Below are 26,700 nucleotides of genomic sequence, written 5' to 3' on the forward strand. Positions count from 1 at the left end.
CCCTCTGGCCACTAACTGAGGCATCAGTCCAAATTCTTTAGTAGAGGACAGAGGAACATTGGTGCCTTATATGAAAACTAAAATACATATCTACGAGCATGATAATATGATTAAATGTAGAATTTATTGAAATAAAAGTGATGATAGAAAAAGTATGAGTCATTAGAGAGGCAGATGCAGAGCTGTGCCATGTGCTGCAAGGACCCCTGTAGCTACCATATAGCTCCGGCACAATAATGGTCAGCTCTAGGCTCAAACTTAACTGCAGTTCTTTACAAGTATGCTCCAATGCTGACCTATGGGGATTATACTATTGACACTTACTCACCAATAACTTGTTCACCGATGCTCAGTTTGGGTTCCGCCAGGATCACTCGGTTCCAGACCGCATTCAAACCCAAAAGTTAATGCACCATTCCCATTGAAAAACCTCCGTTATCAGGATTTGTATTCCTGTGTGTTTCGTGTACAAGTGGCAAGTAATTTCAGAAAGAACATGCTTACCATTACTTTTCCCTCCTCCCCAAATCTCAAATCTAACTAGTTCCCAGTAATCAGGACCAAGCTACTAGCCTCAACCCTCTGAACTACACTGTTCCCAACACCTGAGGCTGTGGAAAGAAATGATGGGCTGGAAATCCCGGCCTTCTTGGTCCATACTGAGTGTTTACGGACCCAGGGAGCCATTGCAAAAACCGGTGTTGAGCACACAATGCGCATGCGCTGAAAACCAGTTTTTACGATCTGTCAAGCTGGAGCTTGATAGATCCAACACATATCGGGAGCGAGGACATTTGCAAGGGCAAGATTGCGGGATTTACCCATATCTTGCCCAGCAAATGTCCTCAAAATGTAAAACTCTGACAAAAAAAAATTTTCTAAGCTATTTATTAACTTTAATTTCAATTAATTTTAATTGTGAGGTGTGTTTTTTATTTTTTATTACATGTGTTTAGTGTGTTTGGGTTTTTCTTCTCATTAATAGCAATGAGAACTCGTAGATACGCAGTTATTAATGAGAAAGCTGTGGAATACAGTACCTGATTGGCTGAGCAGTGATCATCAGCAGGCAGGCACTACTGTGAGCCTCTAATGAATTTTCGGTCGGGGCGCTAAAAGCAGCGCTCCCAGTCGGTAACCACTTACCATTACCGGCTCCCATTAACGCCCCCTCTGGCCACTAACTGAGGCATCAGTCCAAATTCTTTAGTAGAGGACAGAGGAACATTGGTGCCTTATATGAAAACTAAAATACATATCTACGAGCATGATAATATGATTAAATGTAGAATTTATTGAAATAAAAGTGATGATAGAAAAAGTATGAGTCATTAGAGAGGCAGATGCAGAGCTGTGCCATGTGCTGCAAGGACCCCTGTAGCTACCATATAGCTCCGGCACAATAATGGTCAGCTCTAGGCTCAAACTTAACTGCAGTTCTTTACAAGTATGCTCCAATGCTGACCTATGGGGATTATACTATTGACACTTACTCACCAATAACTTGCTCACCGATGCTCAGTTTGGGTTCCGCCAGGATCACTCGGTTCCAGACCGCATTCAAACCCAAAAGTTAATGCACCATTCCCATTGAAAAACCTCCGTTATCAGGATTTGTATTCCTGTGTGTTTCGTGTACAAGTGGCAAGTAATTTCAGAAAGAACATGCTTACCATTACTTTTCCCTCCTCCCCAAATCTCAAATCTAACTAGTTCCCAGTAATCAGGACCAAGCTACTAGCCTCAACCCTCTGAACTACACTGTTCCCAACACCTGAGGCTGTGGAAAGAAATGATGGGCTGGAAATCCCGGCCTTCTTGGTCCATACTGAGTGTTTACGGACCCAGGGAGCCATTGCAAAAACCGGTGTTGAGCACACAATGCGCATGCGCTGAAAACCAGTTTTTACGATCTGTCAAGCTGGAGCTTGATAGATCCAACACATATCGGGAGCGAGGACATTTGCAAGGGCAAGATTGCGGGATTTACCCATATCTTGCCCAGCAAATGTCCTCAAAATGTAAAACTCTGACAAAAAAAAATTTTCTAAGCTATTTATTAACTTTAATTTCAATTAATTTTAATTGTGAGGTGTGTTTTTTATTTTTTATTACATGTGTTTAGTGTGTTTGGGTTTTTCTTCTCATTAATAGCAATGAGAACTCGTAGATACGCAGTTATTAATGAGAAAGCTGTGGAATACAGTACCTGATTGGCTGAGCAGTCACATGTGACTGCATCTTCTGCGTGGGAACCTGGAGGATGGGAGCGCGCTTCACAGCGCGGGAAGAGAAGGCCTCCCCACCGGAATCTCACGCTCCTCTCTGACCACTAGGTACTTTCGTAGAAATGTTTCAGGTCGGTGGCATCCGCCCGTGGGAAGCTTCTGACCGCAGTTTCAGCCCCACTGTGTGGAAACAGAAAGAGCCTGCCTAGCAACAAGCCAGTTTCCATGTCAGCCCTATACCAGAACACTTCAACTTATGGACTCACTTGTTGAAAAACCTGTTCACTTGCATTACATGCCTAGGTGGGGTGCAGCACAGGTCTACGTTTGAGTGTTGCAACCTAACACTGGCCTCTCTCACAACTCAAGTGTACTGTGAAACCAACCGGCTAAGAAAAAAAGGCTTTAATAAATTTGGGAACATAGGAACAGAATTCGGCCATTCAACCTCTCGAGTCTGTTCCGCCATTCAATTAGGTCATGGCTGATCTGTATCTCCACTCCAATTACCGGCCTTGGTTCCATAGGTTTGAAATTTTCACAGCCCTCTTCAGTCCTCCTGCAGCGTGCCTTGTTCTATGGACAGAAGCTTGGTCATCAAGAACATGATGTTGAGTCCCTATCTTTCTGTTTCATCAAACAACACCTTGCTCATGACAATGGTTCCACCAAGGATGCGATCATTTCCATTTTCACAGTGGCAATGAACGATGAAGTAAATTTTATAAATTCACGTTCTTGGTGTAGAGCATCAGGCTGCGATTCCGTATTAGAAATTCGGGGGTGGGGGAAATCAATCGGCCCCGCATACATTTCTGGCCATTAAAATTGATGGATGGAAAATCCTAAGGTGCCTGCTGATCCTCCCTCCATCCCCTATGCCCCACTCCCCGTTCACCCTCCCCCAACCCCCACCATCCCCAACCTGAATTCCTGATAGGCATGGTCTTTCATCCAGGGTGCATATCCCACTCCAGGGACTTGAGCGCATAAATCCCGGCTGACACTCCATTGCAGTGCCTAGGGAGTGCTGCACTATCAGTGGTGCCATCTTTCAGATGAGACATTAAGCCGAGGCCCCGCCTGCCCTCTCAGATGGATGTAAAAGGTCCCATGGCACGATTTTGAAGAAGAGCAGGGGAGGTTATACCCAGTGTCCTGGCCAATATTTATCCTTCAATCAACATAATAAAAACAGTTTATCTGATCATTTTCACATTGCTGTGCGTGGGAGTTGCTCTGTGCAAATTGACTGCCGCGTTTCCCACATTACAACAGTGACTGCACTAGTATTCATTGATTGTAAAGCACTTTGAGACGTGAAAAGCACTATATAAATGCAAATCTTTCTTTAAGTCTTTTATTTGTAAAATCCACCCATAAATGTGAACACAGTTGGATACAGCACAGTAACTGCAGCAATGACTGCAGACAGAGCCTGGGGAAGGTTTCAGGCTTAAGTTGTAAAAGTAATTGGAGCTTTCAAAACTGAGATTTTTGTTAGGTAAGGGTATCAAAGGAGTTGGAGCTAAGGATATGGAGCTAAGGTGGGTAAATTAAGTTGAGATTTAATGGAATGGAGGAACAAGCTCAAGGGGCTGAATGGCCTACTCCTGTTCCTATGTAAGCAAAGGTTTTATTATAGTAATTCTGTACGGGAATAATTTAGTGTTTTGTAATAAAGTCTCCAGTAAGCCATAAAGCAATCTAAGTGTTATTTCTTTCTGTTGTACACCACTTTCCACACCTTTTTCCTTGTAGTATTCATTTTAGTTAGTAAGAAATTCCTTCCATCTAAAACCTTCTCATGGGCCCAGCCCCCGCCAACACGCACCCCCCCCCCTCCCCCCCAACCCTTGCAAATACCTGACTCTTGTTTCCCACATTTTTTTCTTCTTGCTGCAGTTCCTCTGTGAACTCTATTATTCCTTTCTCTTAAATGTCATCCATGGCTCATTAGTAACATTTTTGCCACTGAGTCAGAAGGTTGTGGGTTGAAGTCCCACTCCAGAGACTTAAACACAAAAATCTAGGCTAACACTCCAGTGCAGTACTGCGCTGTCAGAGGTGCTGTCTTTTGGATGAAGTATTAAACCGAGACCCCTTCTTTCCTCTCAGGTGGATATAAAAGATCCCACGGCACTATTTTGAAGAAGAGCAGGGGAGTTATCCCCGGTGTCCTGGACAATATTTATCCCTCAATCAACATCACAAATGCAGATTATCTGGTTATTGTCACATTATTGCTTGTGGGAGCTTGCGGTTCGCAAATTGGCTACTGCATTTCCCACAATACAACCGTGACTACACTTCAAAAGTATTTTGTTGGCTGTACAACGCTTTGGGATGTCCTGAGGTCATGAAAGGCATTACATAAATGCATGTCTTTCATTCTTTCATTGGACCCAGTCCTTGGCCTCTGAAAGGCCTCTCTTCTTTGCTAAGTCACAGCTTCCTCTGATTCAGCCTCAACCCACTGTTCCCTTGGTTGTCTTTGAAATAGCAGCGAACCTGGGGACTGGGAGAAATTTAGAACTCAGCAGAGGAGGACAAAGGGTTTGATTAGGGCAGGGAAAATGGAGTATGAGAAGAAGCTTGCAGGGAACATTAAGACGGATTGCAAAAGTTTCTATAGATATGTAAAGAGAAAAAGGTTAGTAAAGACAAACGTAGGTCCCCTGCAGTCAGAATCAGGGGAAGTCATAACGGGGAACAAAGAAATGGCGGACCAATTGAACAAGTACTTTGGTTCGGTATTCACGAAGGAGGACACGAACAACCTTCCGGATATAAAAGGGGTCAGAGGGTCTAGTAAGGAGGAGGAACTGAGGGAAATCTTTATTAGTCAGGAAATTGTGTTGGGGAAATTGATGGGATTGAAGGCCGATAAATCCCCAGGGCCTGATGGACTGCATCCCAGAGTACTTAAGGAGGTGGCCTTGGAAATAGTGGATGCGTTGACAGTCATTTTCCAACATTCCATTGACTCTGGATCAGTTCCTATAGAGTGGAGGGTAGCCAATGTAACCCCACTTTTTAAAAAAGGAGGGAGAGAGAAAACAGGGAATTATAGACCGGTTAGCCTGACATCGGTAGTGGGTAAAATGATGGAATCAATTATTAAGGATGTCATAGCAGTGCATTTGGAAAGATGTGACATGATAGGTCCAAGTCAGCATGAATTTGTGAAAGGGAAATCATGCTTGACAAATCTTCTGGAATTTTTTGAGGATGTTTCCAGTAAAGTGGACAAGGGAGAACCAGTTGATGTGGTATATTTGGACTTTCAGAAGGCGTTCGACAAGGTCCCACACAAGAGATTGATGTGCAAAGTTAGAGCACATGGGATTGGGGGTAGTGTGCTGACATGGATTGAGAACTGGTTGTCAGACAGGAAGCAAAGAGTAGGAGTAAATGGGTACTTTTCAGAATGGCAGGCAGTGACTAGTGGGGTACCGCAAGGTTCTGTGCTGGGGCCCCAGCTGTTTACACTGTACATTAATGATTTAGATGAGGGGATTAAATGTAGTATCTCCAAATTTGCGGATGACACTAAGTTGGGTGGCAGTGTGAGCTGCGAGGAGGATGCTGTGAGGCTGCAGAGCGACTTGGATAGGTTAGGTGAGTGGGCAAATGCATGGCAGATGAAGTATAATGTGGATAAATGTGAGGTTATCCACTTTGGTGGTAAAAACAGAGAGACAGACTATTATCTGAATGGTGACAGATTAGGAAAAGGGGAGGTGCAAAGAGACCTGGGTGTCATGATACATCAGTCATTGAAGGTTGGCATGCAGGTGCAGCAGGCGGTTAAGAAAGCAAATGGCATGTTGGCCTTCATAGCAAGGGGATTTGAGTACAGGGGCAGGGAGGTGTTGCTACAGTTGTACAGGGCATTGGTGAGGCCACACCTGGAGTATTGTGTACAGTTTTGGTCTCCTAACCTGAGGAAGGACATTCTTGCTATTGAGGGAGTGCAGCGAAGGTTCACCAGACTGATTCCCGGGATGGCGGGACTGACCTATCAAGAAAGACTGGATCAACTGGGCTTGTATTCACTGGAGTTCAGAAGAATGAGAGGGGACCTCATAGAAACATTTAAAATTCTGACGGGGTTAGACAGGTTAGATGCAGGAAGAATGTTCCCAATGTTGGGGAAGTCCAGAACCAGAGGTCACAGTCTAAGGATAAGGGGTAAGCCATTTAGGACCGAGATGCGGAGGAACTTCTTCACCCAGAGAGTGGTGAACCTGTGGAATTCTCTACCACAGAAAGTTGTTGAGGCCAATTCACTAAATATATTCAAAAAGGAGTTAGATGAGGTCCTTACTACTCGGGGGATCAAGGGGTATGGCGAGAAAGCAGGAATGGGGTACTGAAGTTGAATGTTCAGCCATGAACTCATTGAATGGCGGTGCAGGCTAGAAGGGCCGAATGGCCTACTCCTGCACCTATTTTCTATGTTTCTATGTTTCTATTTACATCTGTTTATTCCAAAGATGAAATTATAGAATCATAGAAGCGTACAGCACAGAAGGAGACCATTTGGGCCATCATGCTTGTGCCGGCTCTTTGAATGAGCTATCCAATTAGTCCCACTTTCCCTGCTCTTTCCCCATCACTCTGTAAATTTTTCCTCTTCAAGTATACATACAATTTACGTTTGAAACTTACACACATCGCCAAAATACTTGGCAGTCTACCACCAATCCTGCAAATCCCACCTGTGTAATTCAAGTGTCCTGAGGGTGTGGACAAAATTAAATACAAACACGGCCTTTGTGATTCATTGCAAATGTTCATGTGGCAAAACTGTAGCTGGTTTTCTAAATCCAATTTTCTCCCCTTTCCTCTCCCCAGACCTGTGCTGTGCATCTTGCCCTTTGATCTCTACATACCTCTGCTACCTCACCAAGTGGCCATTTCTCATATGTGAGCCTAGGAGTGGGCGTCTTCAGGGTATGTGACCATGGATAGGCTGGGTTTGTTCTCATTGGAACAGAGGAGGTTGAGAGGAGACCTTATTGAGGTGTACAAAATATTGAGGTGGAGGGGTCTATTACGAGGGAGCATAGTTTTAAGGTGGTTGGTGGAAGGTTTAGAGGGGATTTGAGGCGGGGGGGGGATATCTTTATGCAGTGGGTTGTGAGGATCTGGAACTCACTGCCTGGAAGAGTGGTGGATGCAGAAACCCTCACCACTTTTAAGAGATGGTTGGATGGGCAATTAAAGTGCAGCAACCTGCAGGTTTGGCAATTGGGATTAGACTGGATAACCTCTTGTTGGCCGGCGCAGATATAATGGTAAGTACTGCATGGAATCGAATATGGCCAGGGTGATCTCCTGGACTAGTTTCGATCACCTGGATGGGTCGGAGAGGAATTTTCCCAGATTTTTTTCCCTAAATTGGCCTGGGTTTTTATCTGTTTTTTGCCTCTCCCAGGAGATCGCATGGCTCCGGTTGGGGTGGAATGTAGAATGCTTTAGTGTAAGGGATGTCGCAGTTTTGTGGGGCGGTCTGATTGGGCTGGGTGCTCTTTACCTTTCCACTATTGCTTATTGTTCATAGGTTTATATGTAACCTTCAGGGCTGCTGACCGAGGGCCGTACGGCTCTTTGTTGGTCGGCGCGGACATGATGGGCCGAAATGGCCTCCTTCTGCGCTGTAAATTTCTATGTTTCTACGGGAGCCATCGAAGCTGAGTCACATCCTGTCCTCACCCAGGGCTGGATTATCCATTTGGCAGTGCGTGAGCAGAGTGAACATTCTCCATCAGTCGCTGTTGAGGGGAGAGGCAGAGTAAGATAATTCATTTCAGAGTTAAGTGATCTAACAGAAACGATGCAGATCTCAGCTAAAGCAGGTTTATAGAGTGATTCTAGACATTCTCAGGCTCTCGGTTAAGCAATGTCTCAATTTTAAAAGTCTACTCTTTATTTTCAAGTCCCTCCATGGCCTCACTCCTCCCTATCTCTGTAATCTCCTCCAGCCCTACAAACCGTCGGAATCTCTGTGCTCCTCCAATTCTGGCCTCTTGAGCATCCCCGGTTTTAATCGCTCCACCATTGGTGGCCATGCCTTCAATTGCTACACCCTGGAATTCCTGCCCTGTATCTCTCCGCCTCTCTATCCTCCTTTAAGACGCTCCTTAAAACCTATCTTTTTGACTAATCTTTTGGTCACCTGCCCTAATATGTCCTTATGTGGCTCGGTGTCAATTTTTGTTTATAACAAAGCGCCTTGGGATGTTTTACTATGTTAAAGGCATTATATAAATACCCTGTACAAGTTTTGTAGATGTTGCAGGGTGAAATAAAATCAGCCAAGGTTCCAGTGCATGTTCAGGAAAGGAGGGGAGACTGACCGAAATACTGACACCAATTAAAAAAGATACCGTCAGCCACCTTTAAAAATAATTTGGAAATGTCGTTAATAATTCTGCTGGTGTTAAGTTGCTGATATAAGTGGGGTGCTTTGGTAGTCTGACTTCCAGTTTGTAAATGAAGGAGATTTTGTTTGCCACTGACGTTTTAAGAGGAGGAAACTTTTTTTCCTCACTGAATTTGCTTTGTGTAGACAAGTTCCTCCCAGTCATTGGCTCTATCACAGTAAATATGGGACGGACGAGGTGTGGTTACTGGTTCTCTGAGATGTCAGTTAAACACATACCGTGCATTGTTTCCCATGTAAGGCTGTGTGTTGCCCTCCCTTGTTCTGGGTAGCGGTTCCTCCTCTGGATCTCAAACACAGGAAACGGAAAGTTTATTCTCGACTTGGCAACAGGTGGAGTGTGCGCGGCGCAGGGAGCTACAAGATAAGCAAAGCAACTTCCACCAGGAACCGAGAACTCTACAGTAGGTAAGTGCCCGATATGTCGGTTGTGCAGTGAGTTGGAGCAGCCTTGCTGGAGAGGGTCGGAAAGTTAGCAGTGGGTGTCAATTTCCACGTTCATTCTCAGTCCAGCGTTAATCTCCGGTTAATTTCAAGTTTGAGAGAGTGCATTGCCACAAGGGCACTTTGGAGCCTTTTGTCGTTTTAACATAGACGTGGTGATACATGAAGCAATTGCCCCTTGCGTTGTGTAGAATGGATGTCTGCAGATTAATCATTTTGTCAAATATCAGTATCTCAAAACAGCAACCCAACAATCATCAGTCATCACAACTTTAGAGAGGGAAATTGTTGCCTGATCTCCGTGACGCAGCGACAGGTTAACTATGGTTACCCCTATGACGTTGTGTACTTTGCCTTCCAAAAGGTATTTGATAAAATTCTGTATGTAAAATTACTAATTACGTTCAAAACTGTGGGGATTCGGGGCAACGGCTTGGGTATCAATAAGAAACTGACTGCAAGGTAGAACATAGCAGGTACTGGTTAGAGGGATAATGTAAGGGTGGTGGATGGCGGGAAGGAGGAGACGTGAATGAGGTGTCGCAGGACTCTGTGCTGGGACCCCTAGTGTCTCTAATTTACATTACTGACTTGGATTCTGAAACTCCGATGCAAATTGGTTACATTTGTGGATGATGTCCAACCAAGAGGGGCAGTGGAATCGAGGGAAGCAGCTCAGAAACTGCAGAATAAGCTGAACAAATTACCTGAATGAGCCACAGAACAACTGATGACATATGGTCAGGCAAGTGCAAGGAACATAGGAACAGAAGCAGGCCATTCAGCTGCTTCAAGCCTGCTCCGCCTATCAATGAGAGCATGGCTGATCTGTACCTCAACTTCATTGACCTGTAGCTTCATATCCCTTGATACCCTTACCCAACAAAAATTTCTAGTAAGGTATCGCGCACAAGAAAAAATTGTGCATTCTTCATGAATGTTGAAAGAGGCAAGGGTGCAGTTCAAAGAATCCGAGGAATCCTAGTAGACTCAATTGCAACAGAACATAGTCAACGCAGTAGATCACAAGTCAGAGGAAGTTATGATCAAACTATGTAGTGCTCTAATTAGACCACACCTTGGTTACTGAGTCCAGTTCTAGTCATTGAGAAACAAGTACTGGAGGCAGTACAGAGAAGAGCCACAAGGCAGCAATGATTCCTCGTATTGGGGGTCTGAGTTCTAAGGAAAGAAGGGAGACGAGCTTTTCAGCCTGGAAAGGAGACATCGAAGAGGTGATCTTATGGATGTACCGAAAATAGTAAATGGTATGGAGAAGGTTAATCCAGTCTACTACTTTAAATTAAACTGTGGGAGTAGGACAAGGTGAAAACTAGTATCTTTATGACTGATATCAGGAAGATCTTCTTCATGCAGAGAGTGCTCCATCCTTGGAATGGACTCCGGGGCAGAGTGGTGGAAGTGAAAACCCTGGAATCATTTAAGAAACAATTGGATGCAGTACTGGGGGAAGTGTAGGGTTGCTCAGGATGGATGCAATAAGATGGTCTGAATGGCATCCTGATCTGCTTCAATAGGAAGTAGCCCTTTTTTTTAAATCTGTCACTGTAGCTTTGCTCAACTTCGAGATGAAATGAGAAGAGGCCACTGTTTAGAATAGGTGAATGAACCCATTCATCACTCCTTCAATCATTCACATTCCCATATGAACAAAAGAAATTCAATACAGAAAGTTTATCTTGAAGCTCACCGAAAGGCTCATTTGCTAAATTCAGTGTTTAACTCAGCTGTACTGGAAGATCCCAGAATCCATTACATGACAAAAGTCCCTTCCTGGATTTTTTTTATCCCATGTAAAGTACTTTGCATTTCTCTACATTGAATTTCATCTGCCACCTGTCTGCCCAATTTCCAAATACCGGTATATTCAAAACCTCCTGTAGTTTTTCTGGTTCAGCTTTGGAGTCTATCACCTTCCTCATCTGTAAATGGAGCCATTGTGCGTGTAACTCCTCGCTCCAGATCATTTAGAAAGATATTAAACAAAATAGGTTCCCAAACCGATCGCTGTGGGACCCTACTTGTAACATTCTCCCAGGCTGATGATAATCCCTGTACCACCACCCTCTAGATTCTATTGGTAAACTGTCATGTATGTATGCTTGGGTTTACTAGCCACCAGGTGGCGCCACTGTCTGAGGTCAATGAGCTGTGCGCACGTGTGCGACCCAGGTATAAAAGGTCAGCCATTTTGTAATGTAATCACTTTGGGCCCTAATAAAGTAGAGCAGGTTTGTACCTGTTCGGAGTTTACAGTATTCAGTCTATTGCGTTATTGCATACACAACATAAACCAATTTCGTGTCGGTAGTAAAATATTTCCCACTGATTCCCACTTACTTTATTTTCAGTACGAGCCTTCCAGAGCAACTATATCAAGCGGTTTACTGAAATCTAAGTACAGCACATCCACTGCCTCATTATCAAGCTCCTTCAAGAAAACCAGTAAGTTAGATTGATAATGATATTATATTATAAATGAAAATAAAGAAATGGCAGATATGTTGAATAATTACTTTGCTTCAGCATTTACAGTAGAAGTAACAAGGTAACTAATACTGAATCAGGGATGGGAACTCACCAAAATTAACGTAAGCAAAAATAACAATAATGAAGAAGATAATGGCACTCAAGTGTGACAAATTCCCAGGACCAGATGGTTTCCATCCCAAGGTTTTAAAGGAAGTAAGTGAGAACTTTGCAGATATGGGTACAGGTATGATGGTTACATTACTAGACGAATAATCCAGAGGCCTGAACGAATGATCTGGAGACTTGAGTTCAAATCCCACCATGGCAGTTAGGGAATTTAAATTCAGATAATTAAATTTTTTTAAATCTGTAATAAAAATCAGTAATGTTGACCATGAAACTACCACATTGTCGTAAAAACCCATCTGGCTCACTTTAAAATGTCCTTTAAGGAAGGAAATCTGCCATCCTTACCCGGTCTGGCTTCAGACCCACAACCATGTGGTTGACACTTAACTACCCTCTGAAAAGTCACTCAGTTGTATAAGGCAGCTCACCACCACCACCTTCTCAAGGAGAATCAGGAATGAACAATAAATTCTGGCTTTGCCAGCGATGCCCACATTCCATGAACAAATAAATTAAGAAAAAAAAAGCCCTAACTATAATTTTCCAAAGTTCTCTCGATTCAGGAACCATTGCTTTAGATTGGAAAATTGTGTATTCACTCCGCGATTTAAGAATGGCTAGAGAGGGAAACCATAGAAACATAGAAAATAGGTGTAGGAGTAGGACATTCGGCCCTTTGAGCCTGCACCGCCATTCAATAATATCATGGCTGATCATTCCCTCAGTACCCCTTTCCTGCTTTCTCTCCATACCCCTTGGTCCCCTTAGCCGTAAGGGCCATATCTAACTCCCTCTTGAATATATCCAATGAACTGGCATCAACAACTCTCTGCGGCGGGGAATTCTACAGGTTAACAACTCTCTGAGTGAAGAAGTTTCTCCTCATCTCGGTCCTAAATGGCCTACTCCTTATCCTAAGACTCTGTCTCCTGGTTCTGGACTTCCCCAACATTGGGAACATTCTACCTGCATCTAACCAGTCCCGTCCCGTCAAAATCTTATATGTTTCTATGAGATCCCCTCTCATCCTTCTAAACTCCAATGTACAAAGGCCCAGTTGATCCAGTCTCTCCTCATATGTCAGTCCAGCCATCCCTGGAATAAGTCTGGTGAACCTTCGCTGCACTCTTTCAATAGCAAGAACGTCCTTCCTCAGATTAGGAGACCAAAACTGAACACAATATTCCAGGTGAGGCCTCACCAAGGCCCTATACAACTGCAGTAAGACCTCCCTGCTCCTATACTCAAATCCCCTAGCTGTGAAGGCCAACAAATGCCAACTGTCAATGACTGATGAACCATGACACCCAGGTCTCGTTGCACCTCCCCTTTTTCTAATCTGCCGCCATTCAGATAATATTCTGTCTTCGCGTTTTTGCCCCCAAAGTGGATAACCTCACATTTATCCACATTATACTGCATCTGCCATGCATTTGCCCACTCACCTAACCTGTCCAAGACATCCTACAGCCTCTTAGCGTCCCCTTCACAGCTCACACCACCACCCAGTTTAGTGTCATCTGCAAACTTGGAGATATTACACTCAATTCCTTCATCCAAATCATTGATGTATATTGTAAAGAGCTGGGGTCCCAGCACTGAGCCCTGCGGCACTCCACTAGTCACTGCCTGCCATTCTGAAAAGGACCCGTTTATCCCGACTCTCTGCTTCCTGTCTGCCAATCAGTTCTCTATCCACGTCAGTATATTACCCCCAATACCATGTGCTTTGATTCTGCTCACCAATCTTTTGTGTGGGACCTTGTCAAAAGCCTTTTGAAAGTCCAAATACACCACATCCACTGGTTCATCCTTGTCCACTCTACTAGTTACATCCTCAAAAAAATTCCAGAAGATTTGTCAAGCATGATTTCCCCTTCATAAATCCATGCTGACTTGGACCGATCCTATCACTGCTTTCCAAATGCGCTGCTATTTCATCCTTAATAATTGATTCCAACATTTTCCCCACTACTGATGTCAGGCTAACTGGTCTATAATTAGCTGCTTTCTCTCTCCCTCCCTTTTTAAAAAGTGGTGTTACATTAGCTACCCTCTAGACTATAGGAACTGATCCAGAGTCGATAGACTGTTGGAAAATGATCACCAATGCATCCACTATTTCTAGGGTCACTTCCTTAAGTACTCTGGGATGCAGACTATCAGGCCCTGGGGATTTATCGGCCTTTAATCCCATCAATTTCCCTAGCACAATTTCCAGCCTAATAAGGCTATCCTTCAGCTCCTCCTTCTCACTAGACCCTGGGTCCCCTAGTACTTCTGGAAGGTAATTTGTGTCATCCTTCGTGAAGATCGAACCAAAGTATTTGTTCAATTGGTGTGCCATTTCTTTGTTCCCCATCACAAATTCACCTGAATCCGACTGCAAGGGACTACATTTGTTTTCACTAATCTTTTTCTCTTCACATATCTATAGAAGCTTTTGCAGTCATTTTTTATGTTCCGGTAAGCTTCTTCTCGTACTCTATTTTCCCCCTCTTAATTGAACCCTCTGTCCTCCTCTGCTGAATTCTAAATTTCTCCCAGTCCTCAGGTTTGCTGCTTTTTCTGGCCAATTTATATGCCTCTTCCTTCGATTTAACACGATCCTTAATTTCCCTTGTTAGCCACGGTTGAGCCACCTTCCCCGTTTTATTTTTCCTCCAGACAGGGATGTACAATTGCTGAAATTCATCCATGTGATCTTTAAATGTTTGCATTGCCTATCCACCGGCAACCCTTTAAGTATCATTTGCCTGTCTATTCTAGCCAATTCATGCCTCAAACCATCGAAGTTACCTTTCCTTAAGTTCAGGACCCTAGTTTTTGAATTAACTGTATCACTCTCCATCTTAATAAAGAATTCTACCATGTTATGGTCACTCTTCCCTAAGGGGCCTCGCACAACAAGATTGCTAATTAGTCCTTTCTCATTACACATCACCCAGTCTAGGATGGCCAGCTCCCTAGTTGGTTCCTCAACATATTGGTCTAGAAAACCATCCCTAATACACTCCAGGAAATCCTCCTCCACCGCATTGCTACCAGTTTGACTAGCCCAATCAATATGTAGATTAAAGTCACCCATGATAACTGCTGTACCGTTATTGCATGCATCCCTAATTTCTTGTTTGATGCTGTCCCCAACCTCACTACTACTGTTTGATGGTCTGTACACAACTCCCACTAGCGTTTTCTGCCCCTTGGTATTCCGTAGCTCCACCCATACCGATTCCACATCATCCAAGCTAATGTCCTTCCTTACTATTGCATTAATTTCCTCTTTAACCAGCAATGCCACCCTGCCTCCTTTTCCTTTCTGTCTATCCTGTCCAAATATTGAATACCCCTGGAAGTTGAATTCCCAGCCTTGGTCACCCTGGAGCCATGTCTCCGTGATGCCAATTACATTATACATGTTAACTGCTATATGCACAGTTAATTCATCCACCTTATTCCGAATACTCCTCTCATTGAGGCACAGAGCCTTCAGACTTATTTCTAACACACTTTGCCCCTTTAGAATTTTGTTGTAATGTGCCCCTTTTTCCTTTTTGACTTAGGTTTCTCTGCCTTCCACTTTTACTTTTCTTTTTTCTATCTTTTGTTCTGCCCCTATTCTACTTCCCTCTGTCTCCCTGCATAGGTTCCCATCCTTCTGCCATATTAGTTTAACTCCTCCCCAGAAGCACTAGCAAACACTTCCCATAGGACATTGGTTCCGGTCCTGCCCACGTGCAGACCGTCCGGTTTGTACTGGTCCCACCTCCCCCAGAACCGGTTCCAATGTCCCAGGAATTTGAATCCCTCCCTTCTGCACCACTCCTCAAGCCCCATATTCATATGAGCTATCCTGCGATTCCTACTCTGACTAGCACGTGGCACTGGTAGAAATCCTGAGATTACTACTTTTGAGGTCCTACTTTTTAATTTAGCTCCTAGCTCCCTAAATTCGACTTGTAGGACCTCATCCCGTTTTTTACCTATATCGTTGGCACCTATGTGCACCACGATAACTGGCTGTTCACCCTCCCTCTTCAAAATGTCCTGCACTCGCTCCGAGACATCCTTGACCCTTGCACCAGGGAGGCAACATACCATCCTGGAGTCTCGGTTGCGGCCACAGAAACATCTATCTATTCCCCTTACAATTGAATCCCCTATCACTATAGCTCTCTCTCTTTTTCCTGCCCTCCTGTGCAGCAGAGCCACCTACGGTGCCATGAACTTGGCTGTTGCTGCCCTCCCCTGATGAGTCATCCCCCCCTCCCAATAGTACCCAAAGCGGTGTATCTGTTTTGCAGGGGGATGACCGCAGGGGACCCCTGCACTACCTTCCTTGCACTGCTCTTCCTGTTGTTCACCCATTCCCTATCTGGCTTTGTACACTTTACCTGCGGTAAGACCAACTTACTAAACGTGCTATTCACATCATTCTCAGCATCATGGATGCTCCAGAGTAAATCCACCCGCAGCTCCAGTGCTGCAATGCAGTCAGTCAGGAGCTGCAGGCGGATGCACTTCCCGCACACGTAGTCATCAGGGACACCGGAAGCGTTCCTGACTTCCCACATAATACAGGAAGAGCATAACACGTGTCCGAGCTCTCCTGCCATGACTTAACCCTTAGATAAACTTAATTTGGCAACAACAATGCTAAAAGGCTACTTACTGATAAAGAAAAACTACTTACCAATCACTTACCCCCTTGGCTGTGACCTTACCTTTCGATTTCTTTCTACTTTTTTGCCTTCTCTCCCTGCTGCAGCTGCATCGGCTCACCTCCTCGCCGAACTCCCGAGCCTCTCCGACGTTGGGCCTCTTGTAGGCATCCTTGATCTCCCCGCTCCGCCTCCTCGCCGAACTCCCGAGCGCCTCTGACGTTGGACCAAGGAATATAGACCAGTTAGCCTAACATCTGTTGTCGGGAAATTAAGAGTCTATAATTAAGGATAGGGTGACTGAATACCTTAACGTAGCATCAGTTGTCATACCCTCACCCAATCTCACTTTCCAAGACCCCACTTTATCCATCTTTTTATCTTAATATAACTAAAAAGCATTATTATGATCCTTCACTTCTCCTGCCATATTCAATTCAAATTTATTCTTTGCCATTTTGATGCCCTTTTTACACTCCAGGCATGCCTTTGGTATTGAATCCATCTTAATTCTGTGCCTATTTCATTCAAGGCCTTAAATGTTTTTTTTTTGTTATTTTATGAGTTGCTTGGTAGACCTGTTCTACCTTGGTACCTTTGCTTTGTGTGGATACAGATTAGCCCATTGCATTCAGAATCACCTCCTTGAAGGAACTCCATAGTTCATCTGTTCTCTCATATTCAAAACTTCCAGGCCCACTCTGACAAGACTTCTCAAGTACATAAAGTTGTCCCTCTTAAAGTTTGGCAATTTTGTTTGGGTTTTAGTAACCTCCAATTCTTGTAATGTCACGTACGATCACACAATAATCACTAGTACTTAATGCCTCACCCACCTTTGTGTTGATGATTTGATTGTTACTATTACAATGTTTTCTCGTTGGCTCTCTTACACACTGAGACATAAAACAGTCTTCCATTAACTCCAGAATTCCCTCCCCTGTCTTACCAGTAGAGACATTATTGTCTCAGTCAAGTTCTGGTAAGTTGACATCTCCAGCTCGTACTTTCGGTCCCTTACTGGTATTTCAGGGCTTTCACCCTGGGGTCTATAGCGTACCCCCAGAAATAGTTTACCTTTGTTAGGGTCTTAAAAGAAGTAGCGGCAAGGATTGTGGATGCATTAGTTGTAATTTACCAAAATTCCCTGGATTCTGGGGAGGTCCCAGCAGATTGGAAAACTGCAAATGTAACACCCCTATTTAAAAAAAAAAAGGAGGCAGACAAAAAGCAGGAAACTATAGATCGGTTAGCCTAACATCTGTGGTTGGAAAAATGTTGGAGTACATTATTAAGAAAGCAGTAGCAGGACATTTGGAAAAGCAAAATTCAGTCAGGCAGAGTCAGCATGGATTTATGAAGGGGAAGTCATGTTTGACTAATTTGTTGGAGTTCTTTGAGGATGTAACAAACAGGATGGATAAAGGGGAACCCGTGGATGTGGAGTATTTGGACTTCCAGAAGGCATTTGACAAGGTGCCACATAAAAGGTTACTGCACAAGATAAAAGTTCACGGGGTTGGGGGTAATACATTAGCATGGATAGAGGATTGGCTAACTAACAGAAAATAGAGAGTCGGGATAAATGGCTCATTCTCTGGTTGGCAACCAGTAACTAGTGGGGTGCCACAGGGATCAATGCTGGGACCTCAACTATTTACAATCTATATTAACGATTTGGAAGAAGGGACTGAGTGTAACATAGCCAAGTTTGCTGATGATACAAAGATGGGAGGAAAAGCAATGTGTGAGGAGGACACAAAAAATCTGCAAAAGGACATAGACAGGCTAAGTGAGTGGCAAAAATTTGGCAGATGGAGTATAATGTCAAAGTGTGAGGAAAAATCAAAGAGCAAGTTATTATTTAAATGGAGAAAGATTGCAAAGTGCCGCAGTACAGCGGGACCTGGGGGGTACTTGTGCATGAAACACAAAAAGTTAGTATGCAGATACAGCAGTGACCAGGAAGGCCAAGGGTATCTTGGCCTTTATTGCAAAGGGGATGAAATATAAAAGCAGGGAAGTTTTGCTACAGCTATACAGGGTATTGGTAAGGCCACACCTGGAATACTGCGTGCAGTTTTGGTTTCGATATTTACGAAAAAATATACTTGCTTTGGAGGCAGTTCAGAGAAGGTTACTGCAGAGATTGATTCCAGGGATGAAGGGGTTGACTTATGAGGAAAGGTTGAGTAGGTTGGGCCTCTACTCATTGGAATTCAGAAGAATGAGAGGTGATCTTATCGAAATATATAAGATTATGAGGGGGCTTGACAAGGTGGATGCAAAGAGGATGTTTCCACTGATTGGGGTGATTAGAACTAGAGGGCGTGATCTTAGAATAAGGGGCCGCCCATTTAAAACAGAGATGAGGAGAAATTTCTTCTCTCAGAGGGTTGTAAATCTGTGGAATTCGTTGCCTCAGAGAGCTGTGGAAGCTGGGACATTGAATAAATTTAAGACAGAAATAGACAGTTTCTTAAACGATAAGGGGTTATGGGGAGTGGGCGGGGAAGTGGAGCTGAGTCCATGATCAGATCAGCCATGGCGGAGCAGGCTCGAGGGGCCGTATGGCCTAATCCTGTTCCTATTTCTTATGTTCTTATGTTTCCATCAGTTAATTCAACCCAAAGTGATTCTGGGTCTACCAATCTTCCCTCTAATTGTTTTTTCATGCGTGGTTCACTTAAATTTATCGCACGGCCACTGTGCGGGACCTCCCGATTGATGGGCATCTGCGCGGCCACCCACCTTTTGGGGGAACATTGGTGCCTACCCTTTCTTAAATCCTCTCTCACTTGTGCCTTAGTACTGTTTATATATACCTGATATGATCTCTTCTAAAACTATCCTTCCAGATATGTATCAGTAGATAAAATCAAAAGAATGAGCTTTTATCTAATTTGTTGAACCTTGGAACTGCTCCAACAATTGGAGTAAACTTTCAATTTCATCTAACTTTGGTATAACAGAAAAATGTTGGTGAATTACTTGAAAAGCACCTGTTTCCAGTAGATCATACGTACTGTAGCTACAGTCCACCAGTGGTGCAAGGGGGTGGCTATTGAGCCTGGTTACAGGGTGCCAGTCAAGCAAACTGTTCTATCCAAGATGGTATTTAACTTCTTGAGTGTTGTTGTGGCTGTACCTATCCAGGTGAGTGTTGAGCATTCAATTACACCCCTAACTTGACCCTTGTAAGTGGTGGAGAAGCTTTGAGAGGTCAGGAGGTGAACCACTGATCAAGAGTACCCAGGCCCTACCTTGCACTTAGTGCTGTGGTGTTAATACGGCTGGTCCAGTTAAACTTCTAAAACTGCTTTGATAATTTTGCTGTTAGATTACTCCTAATCAGTGCCGTGCCTTGAGATATGCCTGAGTTGATTTGAATGACTAGAGGTCCCTTATATGGTGGACTATAAAGGACCTCATTTTCAAGTGTATTTAGAGTTAAATAAGTCCATAATCAAGGCCTCTGTAATCCTTTTTGATCTGTCCTTACTGATCCAAAAGTTTGGGTATCCTGCTGTACACAAGATCGCAAGATAAGTAAAGGTGAGGATAGACATTCGGCCCATCTTAGTTCATCCATCCACAAAGAACCTGCTACCTCAGTCCCCCCCAACCCTCCTATTTTGGGGGGCTGTCTCAGCATTCTGAAGATTTTCAACAGTATTTTTGAGTTTTGTAGGTTAACGCCGATGAGGGAATGCTATAAGGCAAAACACAGCTTAAGCAGGGAATAATGAGAGACTTAAACAAACAAATGAGGCAAACTCATGATGCTAAACCATACTATTGTGAAACCTGAAACTAAAATATCAGGATATTTAATTTAGAAAGCTACTAAAATGGCTCACAATTGTCAGATTTCCCGGTTCACTTGGTTGGAAAAGACATTGTCCAGATGGAGCTGAACCACACTGACCAGGATGATTCACAGGTTCAATTTTCAATTCATGCTGAGTCACTTAACTTCAGGCAAAGCAGCTCTAGCTGTGCAATAAGTGACCTCAGTGACCCAAGAAAAGAAAGGGGAGATAGCTTTGGGGTTCCCAAACGTGGTCACTATCCAGTAACCCCTGTATCCAGTACACATAAGGTAAGTACAGGATTGAGCTGGGTCATGTTGCACCAGATGTTCAAGTATCCTCACTGCCTAGGCTCACACGTGAACATAAGAACATAAGAAATAGGAGCAGGAGTAGGCCATTTGGTCCCTTGAGCCTGCTCCGCTATTTAATATCATGACTGATCTGATGATGGACTCAGTTCCACTTCACTGCCCACTCCCCATAACCCTTTATTCCCTTATCGCTCAAAAATCTGTCTCTCTCCACCTTAAATATATTCAATGACCCAGCCTCCACAGCTCTCTCTGGGGCATAGAATTCCATAGATTTACAACACTCTGAGAGAAGAAATTCCTCCTCATTTCAGTTTTAAATGGCCATGGCCCTTGGCTAGGTACTGGAGTACTGCTGGCACTTTGGGTAAATTCAGCAACCCCACATTCCATGGGGTAGCCGCATTCAAGAGGAAGGTGGTTCAAAATACTGCTGCAGCAGTGTTGTAACCCTATATGCAACCTGTGCTCCCATCAAGCACGGCTCTCCGCTGAGGGGCCTTCACATTTGAGCATAAGTCAGTGCTTTTAGGAGAAAGGAAAAGAAAATTAGATTTTCTTTCGGCTACTATAAGTGGTTTGTTCTGGTTAATGGGTTGCCACGGCAATTTTCATTTCCAGTGATTACTCACGCAGGGGTTGAAGTTCTTGTGTATGCTGTTTGTAGCGTACTAGTTCGTCTGCTCACATGATCAGTGATGTAGAGGCTACGGAAAAACTTCAGAGTAAGGCCACTATGATTCGCAGCTTACAAAAACGTAGTTACTCAGAGAGGCTTTAGAAGTTGAGTCTATTAACTGTAGAGATGTGTAGACTTGGGTGATTTGATAGAGATAGACCAAATAGATAAAGTACTAAATTGATCGATTATCAATAGATTATTTCAATTTAATAAATTGGAGATGACATGAGGTCATTACTAGGTTCAATGTTAGGGGTTCTTTTCCCAAAGGGCAGTGGATCTTTGGAATATGTCTCCATCTCGTAAGGTGAGTCTCTGCAAACACTCAGACGAGAACTGAACCAGTACCTGGCTTGGGTGGTGATCACATCTTATAAAAGGCAGGTGAAATACCAGGTAATATAATCATGGTTAATGTGGTCTTCTGCACTCATTTTTGATCACCTAGAGGCATCTGAGATGATTTTCCCATTTTTTCCCCTAATTGGCCAGGGTTTTTAATCTTTTTTCTGCCTCATCCAGGAGATGTCATGGCTGCTGTGGGAAGGGGCTCTTTATTCCTGATGCTTCCTGATGACTGTGTGGGGAAGGCTTGGTGGACTAGATGGTCTTGTCCTGCCTGTCAGTTTTGTATGTTCCTATGAAAATTCCCATGGGTGCTGGTATTTAGTATACTGGCCTGTGTGTTCCCGTCAAATTCCTCTCTGCTGTTTTCCCAAATCTTTAATCTTGTGAGATGAATTACGTGTTAAAATAACATGCACAACAATTTGATACAATGCACTTTGGCTAGTGGTTAAAAATAATGCACAAAGGAATTTCAACTCTGTGTTTTCCCAGCCTCGTCCATTACATCATGGTTCTGGGCTAAGGCCATGATTCTCTAACCCCTTCCCAGGTGAGAAGGAAAATCAGTGGTCATGTCCTGTCTGACTATTATCCCTCACCTCCTAACAACTACTACCAGGGATCTGGGACCTCATCTCCAGGGCACCCCCTTGGATAGGCAAGGAGCAAGGAACACTTTAGGAAAACTAAAACTGTTCATTTGACTCTGCCACCAAGTTGGTCTTCAGCTTTCCTCCTCAACCACGCTGGTCTCTCTCTCTCTTTGTCGTCTCGATCTCCCTTCTTCATCTCTCCATTTCAGCCACTTTGCAAATCAAAGAAAAAAATAATTGACAGCTCAGTGAATAATGAGGTTGATTTTCCTAATTTATTTTTTAACCTTCTCTTTCAGCAAAATTAAAAAGATGGGAACCATCACCAGCAAAAAAGGAAAAAGAGCAAAGCCAGATCAAACTTGGATGACGACTGGACTCTACGATGGGAAGAAGAAAAAGCAAAAGAGCAAACTCGGCTCTCATAATGCCAGCAATGTGCATAACTCACACTTGTTCTACTCGACTAACCACCACCATGACTCTTACTTTAGCGGAGACACGTCTGACTCAGGAGGAGGTTTCTTTTCAGGGGATGGTGATTATTCCGGGGGATGCGATTCCGGGGGATGCGATTCCGGGGGATGCGATTCCGGGGGATGTGACTAGCTATTTCTCAGAACTGAGGCCAATAAATTTTGAGGGTTTCTAGCTGCTCTGAAACCTATCAGCGGTAGTAACTGTACGACCATTAAACTTCAGAGACCAGCTCATAGAATCATAGAAACTTACAGCACGGAAGGAGGCCATTTCGGCCCATCATTTCCGCACCGACCGACCAAGAGCTATCCAGCCTAATCCCACTTTCCAGCTCTTGGTCCATAGCCCTGTAGGTTACGGCACTTTTAAAATGTGGTGAGGGTTTCTGCCAATACCACCCTTTCAGGCAATGAGTTCCAGACCCCCACTACCCTCTGGGTGAAGAAATTTCCCTTCAAATTTCCTCTAAACCTTCTACCAATTACTTTAAATCTATGTCCCCTGGTTGTTGACCCCTCTGCTAAGGCAAATAGGTCCTTACAGACATAGATCCAATATCTACATCGCCCCTCTCTTTTGTGAAAACAGATGCAAAGTATTCATTAAGAACCATACCCACGTCTTCCGCCTCCACGCATTACCTTTATGGTCTCTAATAGGTCCTATTCTTTCTTTAGTTATCCACTTGCTCTTAATGTATTTATAAAACACCTTTGGGTTTTCCTTGATTTTGCTTGCCAAATTTTTTTCATGCTCTCTCTTTGCTTTCCTAATTTCCTTTTTAATTGGATCCCTGCACTTTCTATACTCCTCTAGAGTTTCTGCAGGATTGAGCCCTCAGTATCTGTCATAAGTCTCCCTTTTTATCTTTATCCTACCCTGTATGTCCCTTGACATCCAGGGGGTTCTAAATTTGTTAGTCCCACCCTTTTTCTTTAAGGGAACGTATTTGCTCTAAACCTTCAGGATCTTCTTCTTGAATGCCTCCCATTGCTCTGACACAGATTTACCTTCAAGTTTCCAGTCCACTATGGCTAAATTCCATCTCGGCTTAGCAAAATTGGCTTTTCCTTAATTGAGAACTTTTATTCCGGGTCTATCTTTGTCTTTTTCCATAACTACCCTAAATCTAACTGAATTATGATCACTAGCATCAAAATGCTCTCCCACTGATACCCCTTCCATCTTCCCAGTTTCATTCCCTAAAACTAAGTCCAGAACCGCCCCCTCCCTTGTTGGCCTTGTTACATACTGGCTAAAAAAGTTCTCATGAATGCATTTTAGGAACTCTGCACCCTCTGTACCATTCACACTAATTTTATTCCAGTTAATATTAAGGTAGTTGAAATCCCCTACTATTACTGGCCGATTGTTTTTGCCACTTCTCAGAAATTTGCCTACATATTTGCTCTCCTATCTCCCTCTGACTGTTTGGGGGTCTATAAGTACAGTCCCAGCAGTGTGATCGCCCCTTTTTTGTTATTCAATTCAACCCATATGGCCTCATTTGATGATTGTTCGAACATATCATCCCTCCTCACTGTTGTAATTGTTTCTTTAATCAATATTGTGACCCCCCCCCCACTTCCTTTTTTTTAATTCATTAACGGTTCCTTGGATTTATCCATAATACCTGAATCATACAGAAAAATCCCAGTGTGCATTGGAATGGGAGCACATAGCTGTTAATGCCCCATCCTGGGAAGCCCTGCGTCGAGAGCACTAAATCATAGTCTGTTAGTGCCAGATAACTGCTGTGGCAGTGATCAGAACTGTACAGTCCACTCACTTTAATTCACAGTCACCTCATTCATATTATCTGTCCATTCATGTTTTTTTTGTGCAAAATATGACTTTGAATTAACAAAAGTCGGAGGGGCCGAAATTGCCCCGCTTCCCGATCGAGGGAGGTAAACTTCCCGGCCGGTACTTTTATCGCCCGGCCTGGACGTCCCTCCCCACCCGCCCCCCACCACCACCGAGGCACTGCATAGCGCTAACCCACTACAACGCACCTCCCCTTCCTTTAAAGAGGAGCGCCGCTGCAAACACTGCAGGCCCTTTGGTGGCCGCCACTGGGCCACCAGGAAGACAATCGACCGGGCCAGCACCCCTGCACCCATGATGACATGTCGGGCTGCACAATGGCAGCGCGGTCGATGCGAGGGCCACCATTGTCAGGCCAACGGAAGAGTCAGCCGGCAAAAAACATGCCAGCCCACAACGCAAATGCCTTCCCTTTAAAGGGCGCCTCAGCAAAGCTGCCGGCGAGATCTGCTGGCACCATCCTCGTGGCCCACGGGCAATTTCCCCTGCGAGGCGAAAAGGGGTCGGCGTGTATGGCGATGACGTCGGTGCCGTACGCGCCGACCCGGGACAGAAATTGTGTTGCCAGTACATCACCTCCCAAGTCTCCAGGGCAATTTCCAGGGAGGCGTCATCATCCCCCTCGCCCGGGTAAAAGTTTCATTGTGCTCCGTTACTGCCTCCCGGAGGTGCTAACAGGGCAATAAAAAGGGGCAATTTTGGCCCCGGACTGTTTTGCATTGGTTGTACTGGAATATTCTGCCTATTGTTACTTCTTGGCATCATTCCCATTGAGTTTATGGTATTGTTCTGTATTCCATCCATTATAGCCTAGAAATTCATGGTGTAGCTTTTAGCACATGATTGCTCAAGACTTGGCTGACTTTCCTGTCTCCTATTCTAATAGAAGCACTAATCCATTTATTTTAAGCTAGTTAACATCTCCGTTAAAATCTCGGAGGAGTGTTGTATAAAGTGTGACACACTAAGATCGCTAACAGTAATTTTTAAGCTTTGCAGTTAATGTTAACCTAATTTGCCGGGCTGGAAGCACACAGGATCGGGTGGAATGGCAGTTTTACACCCCGCCCAATGTGACACTCCATTAACTTCAACGGAGAAAAATATTGGGCGGGTTGTAAAATCAGCATTGCACTCAATCTTGGCAATTTAATCAAACGTGAGCTCTTGAATATGATCTTTCATTATTTTATTAGAATTAAACCCATTATTTGTTTCTGACTTATTCATGTATTGGATTTCATGTATAAAAATAAACCTTTTATTTGTGCACTTGTTGCTGGTATCTTTTCTGGAAACTGAATAAAGTTAGTATAATGTATTTATCCTTTTCTACTTCACATGCACAATATGAAACATTATTATTAGTCATAACCATTTGAAACCAATGGGTGTTGGTGAGGGTTAAAATTCTTCCCACTGATTTCTGGAATCTGGGATTGAGTTCTGCTCAGATTCGGTTTGAAAAGGAGGTGAATTCACTCGGTCAGCAGAACTCGGAGGGAGGTATCTCAACAAATCACAAACTTACAGAAATCACAGATTGTAGGATAATGACTAAATGCATCAGGGTAAGAGTAGACTGCTACATTCCAACCTTGTCTAGCTGGCTAACGTAATCTATTGATCCAGCTCATGCAAATTGTAGCCTAGCACAAAATTACATCGCATATACAGCACAGAAACAGGCCATTCAGCCCAACAAGTCTGTGCTGGTGTTTATACTCCACACAAGTCTCCTTCTATTCCCTTTCCTCTCATGTACTCGTCTAGTTTCTTTTTGAAAGCACCTAAGCCATTTTCTTCAACCACTTCCTGTGGTGGCAAGTTCCACATTCTAACCATTCTGAGTAAAGACATTTCTTCTTATTTCCCTATTGGATCTATCAGTAACTATCTTGTATTTATGGCCCCTAGTTTTAAATTCTTCCACAAGTGGGAACATTCTTTCCACATCTACCCTGTTCAAACCCATTCATAATTTTAAAGATCTCGATCAGGTTATCTCTAAGTCTCTTTTTTCTAAGGAAAAAGGCACCAACCTGTTCAAACTTTCCCAATAGCTATAATCTCTCAGTTCTGGTACCATCCTTGTAAATCTTTTTTGCACTTTCTCCAGTGCTTCTCTGTCCTTTTTATAGTATGGGGATCAGAACTGTGCACAGTACTCTACCAGGGTCCTATACAAGTTTAACATAACTTCACAACTTTTGAATTCTATACCCCTAGAAATAAATC

General features: G+C 43.7%; 1 long non-coding RNA gene across 1 annotated transcript; it reads left to right on the forward strand.

Moving 5' to 3' along the window:
- Positions 1–8,986: 8,986 nt before the first annotated feature.
- On the forward strand, positions 8,987–25,734 carry LOC139277026 (uncharacterized). Its single transcript, XR_011596017.1, has 3 exons — positions 8,987–9,087; positions 11,496–11,589; positions 22,455–25,734. It is a non-coding gene; the product is annotated as an uncharacterized lncRNA (long non-coding RNA).
- Positions 25,735–26,700: the final 966 nt, after the last annotated feature.

Source organism: Pristiophorus japonicus, chromosome 12, assembly GCF_044704955.1.
Source record: "Pristiophorus japonicus isolate sPriJap1 chromosome 12, sPriJap1.hap1, whole genome shotgun sequence".
Taxonomy (NCBI): domain Eukaryota; kingdom Metazoa; phylum Chordata; class Chondrichthyes; family Pristiophoridae; genus Pristiophorus; species Pristiophorus japonicus.